The sequence below is a fragment of the Myotis daubentonii genome, chromosome 16 (assembly GCF_963259705.1).
Source record: "Myotis daubentonii chromosome 16, mMyoDau2.1, whole genome shotgun sequence".
Classification (NCBI taxonomy): domain Eukaryota; kingdom Metazoa; phylum Chordata; class Mammalia; order Chiroptera; family Vespertilionidae; genus Myotis; species Myotis daubentonii.
In genome coordinates this window covers 35,307,565-35,321,836 of record NC_081855.1, presented here as the reverse complement: position 1 = coordinate 35,321,836, position 14,272 = coordinate 35,307,565, and the positions used below count along the sequence as shown (strand labels likewise).

Genomic DNA, 14,272 nt, shown 5'->3' with positions numbered 1-14,272 from the left:
GGGGGGGGGGAGGTGCAAGGAGGCAGCCAATCAATGAATCTCTCACATCATTGATGTTTCTATCTCTCTCCCTCTCCCTTCCTCTCTGAAATCAATAAAAAATTGTAATTTGTTATTCATAATAACAAAAACAGTTAAGTGCTGATCAATAAAGGAATGGATATATTGTGATATATTAATGTAATAGAATGCTTCTAGAATATTACTCAGCAATTTAAAAAAATAAACTATCCATACAACAGAGATGAACCTCAAACCATTATGAAGTAAAAAAAAGTCAAGACATAAAAGTTTACATACTGTGTGAGTCCCTTCCAATGAAAAACTAGAAAGGCAAAACTCTAATAGGAAGCATATCAGTGGTTGCCAGGGACCAGGGAAGGAGGAAAACTATATAGTATAAAGTGGCATGAGAAATTTTTGGGGGTGTGATAGAAATATTATTGTGTCGTGATTATATTGGGTATTCACACAACTGTATACAATTGGCAAAACTGGGTCGGGGAGGGGGAAATCTAGTAAAACTTCAACTTCAATCTCTAAAATTAACACACGGCAAAAACTCTTCTCTTAATGTTCCCAATAATTAAACTAATCTTCTGCTGAGAAGCAATGAGTTAATAATGAATGAAATTTAACATTTTGCCAGACCAGCTGGGAAGTAAAAAACAACTTGTCACCTTCAATTAGCAGCTCATTACAGCTACTGGTACATAGAAACTTGAATTCTGATCATTTCACTGACATCATACATTGTCACAACTGAGGTTGTTCCTGCAGAAAGCCTCCCATTGAGGTAGACAAAACTGCAATGAAGGCTGTTTAGAGTTGACTTAACAAGACTTGATAGAACTAAAAATTCTATTGGTATGTGCAAAACCCCGCTTACTAAGTGCCTAATAGAATAAAGATAACTCTTTAAAATAAGAGTTTTCAGAAAGTCACACATTCATAAAGGAGTCACACATTCTGTCAATAACACAACTGTGTACACGCTTGGCATATCCTTTTGTTCTCTACTTTCTTTTCAAAAGCCTTGACCATTTCCCTAGGACACAGTTCAAGACAATCTTAATTTTCCTCATGGGTAGGCTGATGAGAAAGCTCTCCATAACATCAGCAGTAAATGCAGACATGACATACAAGGCTTTTACTTTGTACTCTCATATATACTAAACAGTGACCCAGAAAATAAGACAATTAAAATTAGATATCAGCAGAATAAAAAAAGTAAAGAAAAACTAAAACAGCTTATGATCAACACTCTCAAATCAATTAAGCTTAACCAACTTATAGAAGACTCCACCCAACAAAAACAGAATACACGTTCTTCTGAAATGCCCACAATTATATTTAAGCACTAGAGGCCCAATGCATGAAATTCGTGCAAGAGGCTTGGCCCTTGCAGCCCTAGCTTTGTCCGGAAGGTCGTCCAGAAGGTTGTCCAGACAGTTGTCCAGAATGTCATCAGGATGGTCGTTCGGCTGTTCAGTCTAATTAGCATATTAGCTCTTTATTATATAGGATAGGATGGGCACTTGTGATCTATTCCATTATACCACACTCAAAAGTTACAAACTTTAAAAATCTATCTAGTTAAAAGTCTTCCTAAACCATATATCTTTGATCATTTATTCCAGTTTCAGAATCTATCAATGACACCCACCCTAGCTGGTTTGGCTCAGTGGATAAACCATCAGCCTGCAGACTGAAGGGTCCCAGGTTTGATTCCAGTCAAGGGCATATGCCTGGTTGCAGGCTCAATCCCCAGTTGGTGGTGTGCAGAAGAAAGCCAGTCACTGATTCTCTCTCATCACTGATGCTTCTCTCTCTCTCTCCCTTTCCCTTCCTCTCTGAATCAATAAAAATATATTTTTAAATGACACCCCATTGTCATAGAATAAATGTCAACTTTTTATCTAAGCAAATAAAACCCCTGTAATATGGACCAAATTGTTTTAAATATTTAGTGTACATTTTCTTCTTGTACTCTAGTTCATATATCATTAGTGACTTTTTTTTTAAATAAATGGTTTTATTGATATTAGAGAGAGAGGAAGAGAAAGGGACAGAGAGACAGAAACATCGATGAGAGAGGAACCTCGTCAATCAGCTGCCTCCTCTATGCCCTCACCAGGGACCAAGCCTACAACCCGGGCATGTGCCCTAAAAGGGAATCCAATCGTCAACCTCCTGGTTTCTGGGTCGATGCTCAACTGCTGAACCACACTGGCTGGGCCATTAGTGACTTTTTTACTCATGGTCCTCTATTCTACCCCCATCGCCAAACATCTCATGATTATCTCTCATCATTGATGTTTCTATTTCTCTCTCCCTCTCCCCTCCTCTCTGAAATCAATAAAAATATATATATATTTTTTAAAGTGGATTCTCTCCGAGTCAAGCCTACAGATAAAAACCCAATTAGGCTGATACTTTAAGAGCAGCCTTGTAAGACCATAAACTCAGGACCCAGTTTGTCCTTCTGCCATTGTACTAGTTCAAAATAACATCGGTTTTCCTTTTCACCTACTATATTTGAAAATTAAATTTCAGCATTGTAACTGAAGTTATAATTTACTGTTTATATTTTAATCTATCAAATTAATTTCTTTACATAAAGTAGTATATGGACAATTACATTAAACTAATACACTTTTACATAATTTTTTAAATATAAACTATTCTGAGACAAATCTCAGTGGGTGTCTATTTCTTCAGTTCTTCTGTAACACATTAACATTGTTAGTAACCTAACTTACGTTTTTAAGGCAATAGAGACAGTTTACAAAATAATAAAGCTGGAAAACTACTGAACATCAAATACTTTAAATCAAAAAAAGTTATTTTAATCTTCATAAGTTATATCAGTAATTTGTTCTTAATGAATTGAGGTTACACAGTTAAAAGGTTTGACCAAATATACATAACCACATCATTTGGTTGAGTGATCATCAGAATTCTCAACCCATTACTTCAGAATTGTTTTATATACAAATAATACTATACATGTTGTAAACATGGGAAAATATTCTGACAGTCTGTTTCAGATTTAACAATTAATACTTAAAGAAAAAGTCAACAATATGTGAGGTCAAGACAAATGAACCACTAAAAGGACTATGAATTAGAACTGAAATTAAGATTTTTAGGTATGTACAGCTAAGTATTGCTGTTGAAGTACATCTTTTCATGTTAGAATTAATAATCCCTTTCCTATGTCAAAAACTAGGTTATTAACTTCTAAAGAATGATAAATGACCCAGGTATCTTGAGCCTTTTGTGAAGAGTTAGTATAATGTTGAATACTTTAGCATTTTTTTTTTTTTATGTATAAAGAAATGATGGCCAAAACCGGTTTGGCTCAGTGGATAGAGCATCAGCCTGCGGACTGAAGGGTCCCAGGTTCGATTCCGGTCAAGGGCATGTACCTGGGTGGCGGGCACATCCCCAATAGGAGATGTGCAGGAGGCGGCTGATCGATGTTTCTCTCTCATCGATGTTTCTAACTCTCTATCTCTCTCCCTTCCTCTCTGTAAAAAAATCAATAAAATATATTTTTTTTAAAAAATGATGATGGACCTTAGGCTCTATTTTTTAAATCTAAATACTACCTAAAAACAGTATATTAGCTATTTTCTGTGCTTTATGGGGGGAAAGGAGTTACAAAGAATACAATATTAAACTCGTATACTCAAATTTATAAATATCTAAAATATTTAAATTTTGAATCTCAGAGTCTAATTTTAATTTTTATGATAATATGCTTTTTAAAAACCTATTTGAAATATGATTTTATTGATTTTTAGATAGAAAGGAAGGGGGAGTAAGAGAAAGATAAAACACCAATCAACTGCCTCCTGCATGCCCCCGTACTGGTGACGTAGCCCTCAACCTAGGCATGTTCCCTGACCCGGAATCGAACTGATGACCTCTTGGTGCATGAAATCATGCTCAATCCACTGAGCCACACCAGCTGGGTAATAATAATAACATGCTTTTTGCTTTATATTAATGTATTTTATTAGAATCATAGCCACTTTCTTATCCTGGACAATGTTTTCAAAATAGTTTTTTTTGTAATGAGCATCACCTTAAAGCAATGTGAAATATGGCTTTTATGATTTGAAAATTCTAAACATTAATACCGTTTTCCTTTACAAACACTTTTATTATTTTTATTCATGATATTTAACAGATTGAAACGAAATTAGGAAAAGCGGAACAAAGTATCTGAGAAAGTGACATTTTCCAAGAATGTGCATGTATAAGTGAAACACAAAATAGCAAAGACATCTTAAATCTACCACAAATTGCAAGAAGCATGGAAACACTTATTTTTAAATGGGAAAAACCTGCACAACCTTCAACATGTGTTACTGAATCTAATCCTTTAAATATAAGAGGAAAATTTTTGATAGAATTACATTATTTGTATTCTTATTCAGTTCCTAAAGAACAAAAGCCACTTGGTTGCATGTTTTATTAAGTAATTAAAAAGAAAATGGAAACTTAACCATATTAAAAGCTAAGTTTGTGATTATTGTACTTAATAATAACATTTTTCTTCAGCAAATTTCTGAAAAAACACCGGGTAATTAAACTTGCAACACTATCCCAAGTTACAAGAGTGGTAGTAGTGAAGCCTTTATTAAGGGAGGCAACCAGCAGGAAGAAGTAATATCTTCACATAAAAGTAGGGGGTAATGTTAGAATTGGGGGTCAAAACAGATATTCTTCAATAAGTATCCTCATTTCACATACTGCATAACAGGCAATCAAAGACATCCTGCATTCGATTTTTTTAAAAATAAGTTTCTGTTATTTGCAATGAAATACAAAGATGAGTTTGAAATACTCAGCCTTTAAGGGAGAATTCAGAATAATTAGGTATATGTTTTTTTAAACAAGGTAGAATATATGCCCTAGCTGGTTTGGATCAGTGGATAGAGCGTTGGCCTGAGGACTGAAGGGTCCCAGGTTCAATTCTGGTCAAGGGCACATGCCTGGGTTGCAGGCTCGATCCCCAGTGGGAGGTGTGCAGGAGGCAACTGATCAATGATTCTCTCTCATCATCGATGTTTCTCTCACTCTCCTCCTTTCCCTTCCTCTCTGAAATCAATAAAAATATATATTTTTTCTTAAAAGGATAGAATATAAAGTTATAATATAAGGGAATATGTTTAATATATCACAGTGAAAAGCAAAGGCAATGAAAATTCAAATTATGAAAGATATATTACAGGGCACAAGAAAAGTCTGCAGTTGACTTCATATATCCATATATGAATAACATCCTATATAATAAAGGCCTAATATGCTAAGTGTAGGGTCATCCGGTCAACAAATCAAAGTGTAATATGCTAATGATATGCTAAGGCTGCTCACCCACTTGCTGTGACGTGCAATGACCACCAGGGGGCAGATGCTCCTACCGGTAGATTAGCTTGCTGCTGGAATCTGGCCAATCCGGACTGAGCGAGACGGGCCGGACACGCCCTGGAGTCCTCCTGCGGTCTGTTCTCCTCCCCCCGCCCCCCTGCCTGGCCAACCTCCCGCATCCCTCCCCGGCCCCAATCATGCACCAGTGGTCCCTTGGCCTGACCTGCGCCCTCTCACAATCCAGGACCCCTCAGGGGATATCGGAGAGCCAGTTTCAGTCCAATAGTGAAGGCCAGGCCAAGGGACCCCATTGGTGCACAAATTCGTGCACTGGGCCTCTAGTTTGTTATATTAGTGGTTGCTTTAGTACAACACTTAAATTTTTAATAGGAAATTTGTCCCAGTAATACCATTTGACCCAGTAATTTGACCCAGTAATACCACTGCTAGGAATATATCCCAAGAAAACAGAAACACCAATCAGAAAGGATATATTGCACCCCTATGTACATAGGGGCACAATTTACAATTGCTAAGACTTGGAAACAGCCTAAGTGCCCATCTGTAGATGAATGGATTAGAAAACTGTGGTGCATCTACACAATGGAATACTATGCTGCGATAAAAAAGAAGAAATTCTTACCATCTGCAACAGCATGGATGAAACTGGAGAGCATTATTCTAACTGAAATAAGCCAGTCAATGAAAGAAAAATACCACATGCTCTCACTCATCCTATCTAATAAAAGAGTAACATGCAAAATGACCATTACTCCAAAACACAAGATGACCTCCCCCATGTGGTCACAAGATGGCCGGCAGGGGAGGGCAGTTGTGGGCGATCAGGCCAGCTGGGGAGGGCAGTTCGGAGGGACCAGGCCTGAAAGGGAGGGCAGTTGGGGGCAATCAGGCCTTCAGAGGAGGGCAGTTAGGGGGGACCAGGCCAGCAGGGGAGGGCAGTTAGGGGCAATCGGGCCAACAGGGGAGCAGTTAGGGGGTGATCAGGCTGGCAGGCAGAAGCAGTTAGGGGCAATCAGGCAGGCAGGCAGGTGAGTGGTTGGGAGCCAGCAGTCCTGGATTGTGAAAGGGATCCCAGATTGGAGAGGGTGCAGGCTGGGCTTAAGGACACACACCTCCCCTCCTCATGCACAAATTTCGTGCACCGGGCCTCTAGTTTATGGATAATAAAGAACATTATAAACTGATGAACAAAAATAGATACAGAAGCTGAGAAGCATCGAACAGACTGTCAAACAACAGCGGGAAGGCTGGGGAGGGTTGGGGGGCGGGGTAAGAGATCAACCGAAGGACTTGTATGCATGCATATAAGCATAACCAATGGATGCAAGACACTGGGAGGGGGGTGAGGGCATGTGCTGGGGTGTAGGGGAGGCTGAGGGAAAGTCAATTGGGGGAAAAAAAGAGACATATGTACTACTATTTGTAACACTTTAAACAATAAAAAAAAAATTTTTTTATTACATAGCAGAGATCAGCCAACTATGTCCCAAATCCAACCCCACTGCTAGTTTCATTGGAACATAGCCACACTCACTTTTTCTTTATTTTCTATGGCTGAGCTGAGTAGTTGCCACAGAAACCATATGGACAGCTAAGCTTAAAACATTTCATATAAGGCAAACAAAATTTCAATGACCTATAGGGTGGTTTTCCTAATGTAATGTGGCTATTTTATACTGTCCTTCTGAGGGATCTTATAGTATTTGCTTCAGGTGTTGTGGAGGAATTCAAGGTGAGCCTACTTCCTTAAAAACAGGAACTCTACAGTAAGACATCATGGGAGTAACTATTCTGATTTTTTACATTACCGCCATGGCATTACTTTGCCTCTCTTTTTTGGGAGCAATATATATGTCCTAGTTTTCTTCCCATTTTCTCAAGCTCTCATTTTATTCAGTTTCCTACCTATTCTCCCTCAGTGCCTTCCAATTTCTTCATCAACTGTGATGCATTTGTGAATTTTCCCCCATCTATTTCTTCCCATAGGTTTTGTCTCTCCTATTATATTCACCCTTTCTTCCCAGAGTTCTTCTATTTGTTTTGTTTTCTTCCTTCATAGGGAATAAATTATATAAAATTATTCTGAAATATTTGTTTACAATTATCAATTGATCAATAGCAACATTATTCTACTGATTGTTTTTCACTTACCAATAATATCTTGCAGAGTTAGGTTTTTCATTTGCCCATATCATGTACGTTTTCAAAGAAAAAGTTGTTCATAATATTGCTTATTACCTTTTAATGACCATAAGGTCTATAGTAATGGCCCTTCATTTATTCTTGATACTGGTAATTTGTGTCTTCTATTTTTATTAATCCTAATCTCACTAAAGGGTTATCACTTATATTAGCGTTTTCAAAAAAACTAGCTTTTGGCGTAACTGATTTTTCTCTGTTTTTTTTTCACTGATTTCCACTTATTATTTTCTACCACTCACTTATTTTAGATAAACTTTCTCATCTTTTTTGATTCATAAGGTGAAAAGCTTTAGATCTTTCTTCTTCTCAAATGAGAGGATTTAGTGCTTTAAACAAGCATTTTCTTATGAGTTCTGCTTGTCCCATAGTTTAATTTGCAAACTTTGTATAAATTTCCCAGAGATGTTTGCTATTGATTTCTAATTGCATTATGGTTATAAAAGATATTCTATTACATTATCACCAGCATATGATCAGTCTTGGTGAATGTTCCACAGGCATTTAAAACTATGTGGATATAATAGTTTGTAAATACCAGGTTAGTCAAATTGATATTATAGTCACATCTCCTATATTCTGACTAATATACTATCTATTCGTTCCACCTGTTTCTAAAAGAGGAATGTTAACCTCCAACTTTAATTCTTGATCTCTATTTCCCTCTCAGCTGTAATGTATTTTGAAAATTCATATATTTTGAAACATGTATCTGAAGACATTTTTAAAAAAAAAAAAAATTTGAACATACTCAGAATAGATGTTTTCCAGTCATCTCTCACGCAAAAATGTTAGGTGATCAGATCCATTACACATAAATAGGTATTCCTTTCTAATAGAGTCATATATAAGTGTAGAGGCATAGGAGAAAGAATCTAAGGCAATTCCAAATAAACTGGATTACAGTTCTAGTGACATAGGAGATAGAGTAATTTGCTAAAAATAAAGGACTTAAGCAAAGTTATGAATGTTTGGAACAGTTAGTTTGCCATCTTCTGTAACATCTATGATATACATATACCATAAAAATCTAATAGTTCAATTTTTCTGACATTTGCTAAAGTAAAATCCCCACTAGATAAAAAGAAAACATGTCCAATCATTTGAAAATGGAGCAAAATCTCCAAAATCTAGAAATCAAGTCTCATTTCCCAATAACACAAAGTTCAACTTTGTCAGCTTGTCAAATGTCTCTCCCAAATTAAAAATCCAGGGATCTGCCCCCTTACCCCAAATAAATAGATCAATATCAATAAGAATGCAAACATTTTAAACCTCTCAACTGGTTTTAATTATACCAATGAGGGAAAAGTGAAACATATTCTAATTACTTTTCTACAAAACCTGATCTAACATTAGTAGTATATAACTACATTGAGGTCATTATAACTAAAACCCTAACACATAAAAAAAGCATTTTATTTCAAAGCTATTAAAAGGACATAACTCTAAAAATAATATAGGACAGTTCATAACATGTTAATACATGTGTGATATTTGTAAATAACATTAATGATCCATATTAATAATGCCAACATTTCCAAGGGCAAAGACAATAGAATATGTTGAGTTTATTCTAACAAATAAAGAACTGTCCACTAAGTCTTTCAAAATACTTTCCATATTTTTTAAATAATTTGGAGAATTATATTCCTTAATGAAGGAATGCAAACAAAGCGACTAAACAAATCACATTAATGTCATCTTTACATTTCAGACTTACAAGCCCTAGAGGGCAGAGGCTATGTTTTGTTAACTGTTGAACAAATAATCAATCAAGAAGAATTAATCAATGTTAACTACTGGTTATCAATAAACTTCTCAATGATACTGCAATGGTGGATAGATGTTTTTATAAGCTTGTCCAAACTCATAAAATGTACACCACCAAGAGTTAAACCTAATGCAAACTATGGACTTCAGGTGACAATGACATGCACAATGATCCTATGACAGTTAAAACTTTATAAAAGAAAGCAATAAAATATCTTGGAAAAGTACTTCTATCAATAGCAACTTCAAATATTGAACATTTAATATTTAAGTTGCTGATATTCATTCAATAATTGATTAGAAACACGATATTTTTAAACACAGAAGAGAACAAAGATTGAAACGGCAACCTTGCCTTCAATGACATCAGGTTTCCAAAAAATCAAAAACAAACATATCTGTCTCTGTATTTATATGGCAAATACTATAATAAGCCAAGATTATTATAACCATTTATATTGTATTCTTTTAAATTAATGATTCAGAATATCAAAATATCGCTTTATAATTCCATATATAAAAAATGTTTCATTGATAATAGCAGACATGTTAATAAACTGTTCACTATTTTGTAATTTTGAAAAATGAATTTAATGAGTCTAAAGTCATATATCAGAGGGATACAAAGGATAGAGGCAAAAAGAAAAGTTAAAATTTTGCTTAATGACTAAGAAATACATCATGAAGTTCCCCTTAAAAAAATAGTTAATTTCCAGTCACTATATTAGAAAGGAACTATGAATAGTAAACAAATATATTTATTAAATTTATGTTGTTTTTAGTACAAGCAATAGCACTTCAACAAAACAATACAAAATCTTGTTTGGATTTACTTCATACCTGCTTACCTGTTATGATAAACAACGTATATACAGAAGCATTTTTCATACAACAGATACCTATAACCAAAGTTTAACTGAAAAACATGGGATACTTGAAATGAGAACACTAAAGTCTGGCCCAACTCACCAAAAGATGATAATTATACTAACTTCTGTTAAGCAAGCACAGAGGCCAAATACACTATACTGTGTAAAAACATGTGTTTTTATTATTGCAATGCTACCCTAAAACTTTATAAATGTGTAAAAAGATTGAGTATACATATGAAATCAATACAAACCAACTTATTAAACATGTCAAAGAAACCTACAGTTCATTATAGCACTTGAGACACACTGAGAAATGAAGAAATGCTAAAGTTAACAGCTTATATGAAATCTACTTCTCAAAATCAAGGAATATCAAAATGTACCACGAGAGAATTCAAAAAGAATATGTGTAAAAACGTATTACTTCTATTAATTCCCTTCTCAATACTTAAAATTACAACGGATAATCTGAGCTTTTTTTTTTTTTTTTTTTTTACAGGACACCTAAATATATGGTTCCAAATCAATTCCTCTAATTTGACTTATTAAAGTACCAAAAAAATCATTATTTGTACACCATAGAATGTTTGTTTGTAAGTTGGGAGGAATATTTATATTCATATTGGCTAAATGTTTTTACATTCCACAATATGATAAAGCCATGTCATGTCATTTCTTCGCCCATCCACCCCCCAGAAACTGAACTGTTCAGTCATCCAAGGTCACATTAGCCCCCTCCTCAGGACACAATGTGGGTTTTGGAAATTTAAAAAAGAGCTAAAAATATATACTGTTATAAACACATATTTGTTGTACAAATAATATCCATTTATATTTACATTTATATTTCTATTTATATCAATTTAGCTAAATCGTGTTATCAGGTGTAGAAATAAAGCAGATAAGATTTCAAATGAAGTATAAATTAAAATTGCAACAGTACCAAATGCCTAAAGATATAGATTTGGTTAAGACATAAGCAGTTTTTCATTTTAACAGTATTATTACCATAAAAGAATACTTTTCACGCAGTAGTTAGAAGAAAAATGTTTTTCTTATTTGGCTGCTCTTGTAAAGGTAAATGGGATTGGGGGGGGGGGGGATAAGCAAAAGTTGTGAAATGCATATATTACATCCAATGTGGAAAATCATTTTGAAACAATATACTAGAAGTGAAAATGTATAACTGCTTTCCTTTGATCAAAACTTTTTTAAAACATAATTTTGAAATGTGGCAATTTAAAGAAATAACCCTCCTTCACAATTCACAAATAAAACTAATTTATGAATGGTCATTGATGTAATGCAAAAGTATAACTACACAAAATGAAAAATACTAAGGTTATATTAGAGCAATCTGTAACCACAGCTAACCACCACAAGAGGTGAATTTCTGACACAACCTTATAATTTTAGATTTCATTATGAGGAATAAAAAAAAAACAACCTACTACTACCTTTACAAACTAAAGCTATTTCTACACAATACCTAAATAAAAGACTGCCAAAATAAATTTCTACCCAAATGAAACCATGATTTTATTTGCATTTCTAAAGAGTGTGATTACTGTTTTTTAAGAATTCTCTAAGAGGATTTAAGAAGATCAGTAAAGGGCTGGAGCTGAAGTTCTAAGTCAGAGCAGACTTTCATAGGAAATAAAGGCAGGCTAGCTGAAATCTGGGTTGCCTTAGAATATATAAAATGCAGTCACTGTGTTTATGCTACCAACAGTATAGAATCACTGATTCTAACAGCAAAGGATGAAAAGCAGGTGGTTATCACAAAAGTTATTCTATTTCAAAAATGTGTACAAGCCAGAAATGTTAAGACAGATAAACTGGAATGATGTAATGTTTCAGAGAAATGAAAGAGAACTGTCTCTCTAAGATTCTAGTCCCAGTCTAATGGACAGCTAAAAATGGAAACTGGAAATTCCCATTTCAACTTCCAGGATTAAGCAATTTAATAGTTATCAGTGTGACTCTACAAAGTGGTTCAACTTCATTTTAAAAAACATACTTTCAGATCCAAATTCTCCTTTAAAATGGACAGAATGCTTTTTCACACTTAAAAATAATTTCTTTACATTCTGAACCTAGATTTTAAAATAAAGAAGAAACTTAAAAAAAAAAAAAAAAAGCCCACCTCAGGCAAGCCTCAGTTCACTGGATCTATGTCACATTGATTTATAACAGTTATTTCTTTGGGGGGTAAAAAAGCACACACAGATGCAAACAATTACTCTATTTTTGTAGGCAACAAGTGAGGTGGGTGGTAACTGAGAAATTTTTTAAAAATCCTGTCACAATATTCTGCTTTTTCTTAAGAAACCCTCCTCACACAACAAACGTTTGCCACATCAGAGAATTTCCAGGGCCCGAAGCACCACTTTGATTCCAGACCGCTGCAGGCATTAGCAGGAGGTAATTAGGGTAAAAAGTTCAGCCACAGTTCCATGTCTAGAGTCCTGCCAGAAATAAATTTCCTCTCTCTTCACTAGTTTCTACTGTACCCTCCCTACGAATCATATTGAAAACACATTTATCTTTGTAGAGTTTGTTCCTCTTGTAATTAACGTTGTGGCGTTTACAGTGTTTAATAATTTGAACCGGCCCCAATCGCAGCCGTCTGGTCGTTAAAAGTGGAGGCGTGCATTATCATTTTCCCTCTGTTGCTGCTCCATTTGAGAAGCGACACACACACAAGTGTATGCTGCAGCTGTTTTCATCAAGCTCTCTGGTCACCAAAAAATGCTTTTATTTCCTTGTTTGAGAAAGGTGCAGGGACAAAACTGACCAACAGATGCATTCAGAATGTGTTCCAGGAAATGTTTCAAGGAAATGAAAGGGACTACTATGAAAACAAAATAAAATAGAAAATGTTGCTTTACACCATACAAATGTATTATATTTTATTGTTTCCAGAGAGAGAACTATGACGTGTTATATTTAAGTAAGTGATAAAACCTAAATATACCATTTTAAGCACTTACACATATTTTTAAAAATCTCCAAAAGTACACTCAAAATACTGTCTCTTGTTCTGTGCCCCTATCATCATTCCTCTCTACAAGAACATTCACCCACACCAGGAGGCTCTGATTAATATGCCAGTTATCTCACAATAACTATTTTAAACTTCTCTGGGTATTGTGCTTAAAAACAAGATGTTAATAAAATTACTTGAATGCTAAGAAAAAACCACTTGTTCTAACAAGGGGTTCTAACAAAGGATAAAATCAGTTAATACTAAAATACACATTCAAAACACAAACAACAAACAATACCACAAAAATAAAATCTTGCCTCTAGGATATTATGGTTGTGACACTACCTTTTTGAGACCAGAAAGCTTTTTTTTAAATATAATAACCTGTTCATAAACATAAAATAATATTCAAATCGTTCATAATTTTTTCAGGATTTTTAGCAAACTATAAGCCAAAGTTTATCTTTTCCAATTCTCCTCAAGTATTTGGTCCTCTGTAACCTAAGATATGACTAACAGCCTTACACATAAAAATAAACAAGGAAATTGTGGCCCTCTGTACCACCCTGCACAAATACAGAACCCAAAATCTTTTAGCATTAAAAACAAAAACAACAATTTCCTCTACCACTTCACTTAGCATGACCTTTCCCACAAAGTAACTACCCAGGACTTCCCATTTGTCCTTTTCCCCCTCACGATCTGGATGGCTTCATGGATTTCTGCCATCTTTCAGGGAAGTTTGCCAACTAGACTTGTGTAACAATATCATGTTATGTACCATTACAGTAGGATTTACATTTCTCAATCATAAAGAAATGCTATTTAAAGGTGTTCAATCATTGGAATAGTACTAGGAAGAGATACTATAACTAGCTGAAATATATTCAGCTCCCATAAATATTTCTTGAAAGAATGTAAAGCTCCTCTTAGAATAAAAGAAAAAAGAAACATTAAAATTAAGCATTCCTTGGGGATGGCAGCCTAGTAATCAATTATATTGACACTAGAGGCCCAGTGCACGAAATTTGTGCGG

General features: G+C 34.8%; 1 protein-coding gene across 10 annotated transcripts in view; it reads right to left on the bottom strand.

Annotated features, from left to right (window-relative positions):
* Nucleotides 1-14,272, bottom strand: part of BCAS3 (BCAS3 microtubule associated cell migration factor) — a 480,998-nt gene that overhangs the window by 394,578 nt on the left and 72,148 nt on the right. The window lies entirely within an intron of this gene.